Here is a 7,500-nt window from a genome sequence, read left to right as displayed (position 1 = left end):
CGTCAGAGGCCGGGTTTTCGCACGGGGTATCCGCCCCGGGCGCCTCTCGGGCGGCCTTCCCAACTGCCGTCGACCGCCCGGAGGGGGAAACAGAAAATATTCGAAAGTGCGGAGCTCCGCCGTCAGAGGCCGGGTTTTCGCACGGGGTATCCGCCCCGGGCGCCTCTCGGGCGGCCTTCCCAACTGCCGTCGACCGCCCGGAGGGGGAAACAGAAAATATTCGAAAGTGCGGAGCTCCGCCGTCAGAGGCCGGGTTTTCGCACGGGGTATCCGCCCCGGGCGCCTCTCGGGCGGCCTTCCCAACTGCCGTCGACCGCCCGGAGGGGGAAACAGAAAATATTCGAAAGTGCGGAGCTCCGCCGTCAGAGGCCGGGTTTTCGCACGGGGTATCCGCCCCGGGCGCCTCTCGGGCGGCCTTCCCAACTGCCGTCGACCGCCCGGAGGGGGAAACAGAAAATATTCGAAAGTGCGGAGCTCCGCCGTCAGAGGCCGGGTTTTCGCACGGGGTATCCGCCCCGGGCGCCTCTCGGGCGGCCTTCCCAACTGCCGTCGACCGCCCGGAGGGGGAAACAGAAAATATTCGAAAGTGCGGAGCTCCGCCGTCAGAGGCCGGGTTTTCGCACGGGGTATCCGCCCCGGGCGCCTCTCGGGCGGCCTTCCCAACTGCCGTCGACCGCCCGGAGGGGGAAACAGAAAATATTCGAAAGTGCGGAGCTCCGCCGTCAGAGGCCGGGTTTTCGCACGGGGTATCCGCCCCGGGCGCCTCTCGGGCGGCCTTCCCAACTGCCGTCGACCGCCTGGAGGGGGAAATAGAAAATATTCGATAGTGCGGAGCTCCGCCGTCAGAGGCCGTTCCAGTGCTTTTGGGTGGCTGGAAACACCCTCACGATGGTCTGATTATACTCTTAGGGGCCTCCCCTGTGTCGCCCTGGAGGTCACCCATTCAAAACATGCTCACCTATATACGTTTCGGAAAGTATTTTGGTGAACGCTCACTTTCTAAGCCTTTTAGCCTTCTTGACCCCCTAACTCCCCATATCTGGTTTACCTACTACAGCGCCCCTAACGACCAAAATCGGTACTGCATACCCCTGGTACCCCCGCCATTGAAAATGAATGGGGGAATTTTTTTAATTTCTCAATCCGGCCAGGAGGCCTCTTTTTCGGCCACGCTCGGCCGGCGAGCCGGTCCGCTCTTTACCCCTGGTACCCCCAGCCCTACCCCTGGTACCTCCCCCATTGAAAATGAATGGCGACCCCTGGTACCCCCAGCAACACCCCTGGTACCCTCAGCCTTACCCCTGGTACCCTCAGCTCAACCCCTGGTACCCCCAGCCTAACCCCTGGTACCCTCAGCGGCACCCCTGGTACCCTCAGCAACACCCCTGGTACCCCCAGCCAGCTTCGCCCCTGGTACCCTCAGCCTTACCCCTGGTACCCTCAGCCCAACCCCTGGTACCCTCAGCCCAACCCCTGGTACCCCCAGCCAGCTTCGCCCCTGGTACCCTCAGCCTTACCCCTGGTACCCCCAGCCTTACCCCTGGTACCTCCAGCCTAACCCCTGGTACCTCCAGCCTTACCCCTGGTACCTCCAGCCTTACCCCTGGTACCTCCAGCCTTACCCCTGGTACCTCCAGCCGTACCCCTGGTACCCTCAGCCGCACCCCTGGTACCCTCAGCCGCACCCCTGGTACCCTCAGCGGCACCCCTGGTACCCTCAGCCTTACCCCTGGTACCCTCAGCCGCACCCCTGGTACCCTCAGCGGCACCCCTGGTACCCTCAGCGGCACCCCTGGTACCCTCAGCCGTACCCCTGGTACCCTCAGCCGAACCCCTGGTACCCTCAGCGGCACCCCTGGTACCCTCAGCGGCACCCCTGGTACCCTCAGCGGCACCCCTGGTACCCTCAGCGGCACCCCTGGTACCCTCAGCCGTACCCCTGGTACCCTCATCGGCACCCCTGGTACCCTCAGCGGCACCCCTGGTACCCTCAGCTGCACCCCTGGTACCCTCAGCGGCACCCCTGGTACCCTCAGCGGCACCCCTGGTACCTCCGCCATTGAAAATGAATGGGCGGCCTTCCCACCTGCCGTCAGCCGCCCGGAGGGGGAAATAGAAAATATTCGAAAGTGCGGAGCTCCGCCGTCAGAGGCCGGCTTTTCGCCCGGGGTATCCGCCCCGGGGCGCCTCTCGGGCGACCTTCCCAACTGCCGTCGGCCGCCCGGAGGGGGAAATAGAAAATATTCGAAAGTGCGGAGCTCCGCCGTCAGAGGCCGGCTTTTCGCCCGAGGTATCCGCCCCGGGGCGCCTCTCGGGCGGCCTTCCCAACTGCCGTCGGCCGCCCGGAGGGGGAAATAGAAAATATTCGAAAGTGCGGAGCTCCGCCGTCAGAGGCCGGCTTTTCGCCCGAGGTATCCGCCCCGGGGCGCCTCTCGGGCGGCCTTCCCAACTGCCGTCGGCCGCCCGGAGGGGGAAATAGAAAATATTCGAAAGTGCGGAGCTCCGCCGTCAGAGGCCGGCTTTTCGCCCGAGGTATCCGCCCCGGGCGCCTCTCGGGCGGCCTTCCCAACTGCCGTCGGCCGCCCGGAGGGGGAAATAGAAAATATTCGAAAGTGCGGAGCTCCGCCGTCAGAGGCCGGCTTTTCGCCCGAGGTATCCGCCCCGGGCGCCTCTCGGGCGGCCTTCCCAACTGCCGTCGGCCGCCCGGAGGGGGAAATAGAAAATATTCGAAAGTGCGGAGCTCCGCCGTCAGAGGCCGGCTTTTCGCCCGAGGTATCCGCCCCGGGCGCCTCTCGGGCGGCCTTCCCAACTGCCGTCGGCCGCCCGGAGGGGGAAATAGAAAATATTCGAAAGTGCGGAGCTCCGCCGTCAGAGGCCGGCTTTTCGCCCGAGGTATCCGCCCCGGGCGCCTCTCGGGCGGCCTTCCCAACTGCCGTCGGCCGCCCGGAGGGGGAAATAGAAAATATTCGAAAGTGCGGAGCTCCGCCGTCAGAGGCCGGCTTTTCGCCCGAGGTATCCGCCCCGGGCGCCTCTCGGGCGGCCTTCCCAACTGCCGTCGGCCGCCCGGAGGGGGAGATAGAAAATATTCGAAAGTGCGGAGCTCCGCCGTCAGAGGCCGGCTTTTCGCCCGAGGTATCCGCCCCGGGCGCCTCTCGGGCGGCCTTCCCAACTGCCGTCGACCGCCCGGAGGGGGAAATAGAAAATATTCGAAAGTGCGGAGCTCCGCCGTCAGAGGCCGGCTTTTCGCCCGAGGTATCCGCCCCGGGCGCCTCTCGGGCGGCCTTCCCAACTGCCGTCGACCGCCCGGAGGGGGAGATAGAAAATATTCGAAAGTGCGGAGCTCCGCCGTCAGAGGCCGGCTCCACGCTTCATTCATCCGACCGAGACGCCTCTCCGCCGGCCACACTCGGCTGCGGGGCCGGCCCGCTCTCCGCCATTGAAAATGAATGGGGGGCATTTTCTCATGCTTTCAATCCGCCTAAGAGGCATCTTTCCCGGCCAACTTTGTGCCCCTGGTACCTCCAGCATCGAGAAAGCATGGTGACTCGTCCGACACATGCCCCCCTATATACGTTTCGGAAAGTATTTTGGTGAACGGTCACTTTCTAAGCCTTTCGCCTTCTTGACCCCCTAACTCCGCATATCTGGTTTACCTACTACAGCGCCCCTAACGACCAAAATCGGTACTGCTACCCCTGGTACCCCCGCCATTGAAAATGAATGGGGGAATTTTTTTAATCCCCCAGGCCGGCCAGGAGGCCCCTTTCCCGGCCAAACTCGCACGCTGGGCCGGCCCGCTCTTTACCCCTGGTACCCCCGCCATTGAAAATGAATGGGGGAATTTTTTCAATCTCCCAATCCGACCAAGAGGCCTCTTTTCCGGCCAAACTCGCACGCCGGGCCGGCCCGCTCTTTACCCCTGGTACCCCCAGCTCTACCCCTGGTACCCCCGCCATTGAAAATGAATGGGGGAATTTTTTCAATCTCCCAATCCGACCAAGAGGCCTCTTTTCCGGCCAAACTCGCACGCCGGGCCGGCCCGCTCTTTACCCCTGGTACCCCCAGCTCTACCCCTGGTACCCCCGCCATTGAAAATGAATGGGGGAATTTTTTCAATCTCCCAATCCGACCAAGAGGCCTCTTTTCCGGCCAAACTCGCACGCCGGGCCGGCCCGCTCTTTACCCCTGGTACCCCCAGCTCTACCCCTGGTACCCCCGCCATTGAAAATGAATGGGGGAATTTTTTCAATCTCCCACGCCGGCCAAGAGGCCTTTTTCCCGGGCACGCACGCTCGCCGGGCCGGCCCGCTATTATTAAACTCTCACCCCTGCAAGGAGGCCTTTTTCCCGGGCACGCACGCTCGCGGGGCCGGCCCGCTATTATTAAACTCTCACGCCGGCCAAGAGGCCTTTTTCCCGGGCACGCACGCTCGCCGGGCCGGCCCGCTATTATTAAACTCTCACGCCTGCAAGGAGGCCTTTTTCCCGGGCACGCACGCTCGCCGGGCCGGCCCGCTATTATTGAACTCTCACGCCTGCAAGGAGGCCTTTTTCCCGGGCACGCACGCTCGCGGAGCCGGCCCGCTATTATTAAACTCTCACGCCTGCAAGGAGGCCTTTTTCCCGGGCACGCACGCTCGCCGGGCCGGCCCGCTATTATTAAACTCTCACGCCTGCAAGGAGGCCTTTTTCCCGGGCACGCACGCTCGCCGGGCCGGCCCGCTATTATTAAACTCTCACGCCTGCAAGGAGGCCTTTTTCCCGGGCACGCACGCTCGCCGGGCCGGCCCGCTATTATTAAACTCTCACGCCTGCAAGGAGGCCTTTTTCCCGGGCACGCACGCTCGCCGGGCCGGCCCGCTATTATTAAACTCTCACGCCGGCCAAGAGGCCCTTTTCCCGGGCACGCACGCTCGATGAGCCGGCCCGCTATTATTAAACTCTCACGCCGGCCAAGAGGCCCTTTTCCCGGGCACGCACGCTCGATGAGCCGGCCCGCTATTATTAAACTCTCACGCCGGCCAAGAGGCCTTTTTCCCGGCCACGCACGCTCGCGGAGCCGGCCCGCTATTATTAAACTCTCACGCCGGCCAAGAGGCCTTTTTCCCGGGCACGCACGCTCGCCGGGCCGGCCCGCTATTATTAAACTCTCACGCCGGCCAAGAGGCCCTTTTCCCGGGCACGCACGCTCGATGAGCCGGCCCGCTATTATTAAACTCTCACGCCGGCCAAGAGGCCCTTTTCCCGGGCACGCACGCTCGCCGAGCCGGCCCGCTATTATTAAACTCTCACGCCGGCCAAGAGGCCTTTTTCCCGGCCACGCACGCTCGCGGAGCCGGCCCGCTATTATTAAACTCTCACGCCTGCAAGGAGGCCCTTTTCCCGGGCACGCACGCTCGCCGGGCCGGCCCGCTATTATTAAACTCTCACGCCTGCAAGGAGGCCTTTTTCCCGGGCACGCACGCTCGCCGGGCCGGCCCGCTATTATTAAACTCTCACGCCGGCCAAGAGGCCCTTTTCCCGGGCACGCACGCTCGATGAGCCGGCCCGCTATTATTAAACTCTCACGCCGGCCAAGAGGCCCTTTTCCCGGGCACGCACGCTCGCCGAGCCGGCCCGCTATTATTAAACTCTCAGGCCCGCTATTATTAAACTCTCACGCCGGCCAAGAGGCCCTTTTCCCGGGCACGCACGCTCGATGAGCCGGCCCGCTATTATTAAACTCTCACGCCTGCAAGGAGGCCTTTTTCCCGGGCACGCACGCTCGCTGAGCCGGCCCGCTATTATTAAACTCTCACGCCGGCCAAGAGGCCCTTTTCCCGGGCACGCACGCTCGCCGAGCCGGCCCGCTATTATTAAACTCTCACGCCGGCCAAGAGGCCTTTTTCCCGGGCACGCACGCTCGCCGAGCCGGCCCGCTATTATTAAACTCTCACGCCGGCCAGGAGGCATTTTTCCCGGGCACGCACGCTCGCCGTGCAGGCCCGCCATTTGCCTACCACACCGCCGTCTGGCGGACACCAAGCGGTACCGCCGACCCCTCCCGTTGAAAATGAATGGGGGATTTTTTTTCAATCCCCCAAGCCGGCCAAGAGGCCTTTTTCCCGGGCACGCACGCTCGATGAGCCGGCCCGCTATTATTAAACTCTCACGCCGGCCAGGAGGCATTTTTCCCGGGCACGCACGCTCGCCGTGCAGGCCCGCCATTTGCCTACCACACCGCCGTCTGGCGGACACCACGCGGTACCGCCGACCCCTCCCGTTGAAAATGAATGGGGGATTTTTTTTTACAATCCCCCAAGCCGGCCAAGAGGCCTTTTTCCCGGGCACGCACGCTCGATGAGCCGGCCCGCTATTATTAAACTCTCACGCCGGCCAAGAGGCCCTTTTCCCGGGCACGCACGCTCGATGAGCCGGCCCGCTATTATTAAACACTCACGCCTGCAAGGAGGCCTTTTTCCCGGGCACGCACGCTCGCCGGGCCGGCCCGCTATTATTAAACTCTCACGCCGGCCAAGAGGCCTTTTTCCCGGGCACGCACGCTCGATGAGCCGGCCCGCTATTATTAAACTCTTACGCCTGCAAGGAGGCCTTTTTCCCGGGCACGCACGCTCGCCGAGCCGGCCCGCTATTATTAAACTCTCACGCCTGCAAGGAGGCCTTTTTCCCGGGCACGCACGCTCGCAGAGCCGGCCCGCTATTATTAAACTCTCACGCCGGCCAGGAGGCCTTTTTCCCGGGCACGCACGCTCGCCGTGCAGGCCCGCCATTTGCCTACCACACCGCCGTCTGGCGGACACCAAGCGGTACCGCCGACCCCTCCCGTTGAAAATGAATGGGGGATTTTTTTTTCAATCCCCCAAGCCGGCCAAGAGGCCTTTTTCCCGGGCACGCACGCTCGATGAGCCGGCCCGCTATTATTAAACTCTCACGCCGGCCAAGAGGCCCTTTTCCCGGGCACGCACGCTCGATGAGCCGGCCCGCTATTATTAAACGCTCACGCCTGCAAGGAGGCCTTTTTCCCGGGCACGCACGCTCGCCGGGCCGGCCCGCTATTATTAAACTCTCACGCCGGCCAAGAGGCCTTTTTCCCGGGCACGCACGCTCTCCGGGCCGGCCCGCTATTATTAAACTCTCACGCCTGCAAGGAGGCCTTTTTCCCGGGCACGCACGCTCGCCGTGCAGGCCCGCCATTTGCCTACCACACCGCCGTCTGGCGGACACCAAGCGGTACCGCCGACCCCTCCCGTTGAAAATGAATGGGGGATTTTTTTTCAATCCCCCAAGCCGGCCAAGAGGCCTTTTTCCCGGGCACGCACGCTCGCCGGGCCGGCCCGCTATTATTAAACGCTCAGGCCGGCCAAGAGGCCCTTTTCCCGGGCACGCACGCTCGCAGAGCCGGTCCGCTATTATTAAACACTCACGCCTGCAAGGAGGCCTTTTTCCCGGGCACGCACGCTCGCCGGGCCGGCCCGCTATTATTAAACTCTCACGCCGGCC

This window comes from Hippocampus guttulatus, unplaced genomic scaffold (genome assembly GCF_054856545.1).
Source record: "Hippocampus guttulatus isolate MCC_2025c unplaced genomic scaffold, RoL_Hgut_1.0 HiC_scaffold_31, whole genome shotgun sequence".
In the NCBI taxonomy this organism is placed as follows: domain Eukaryota; kingdom Metazoa; phylum Chordata; class Actinopteri; order Syngnathiformes; family Syngnathidae; genus Hippocampus; species Hippocampus guttulatus.
This window is presented reverse-complemented; position numbering follows the sequence as displayed.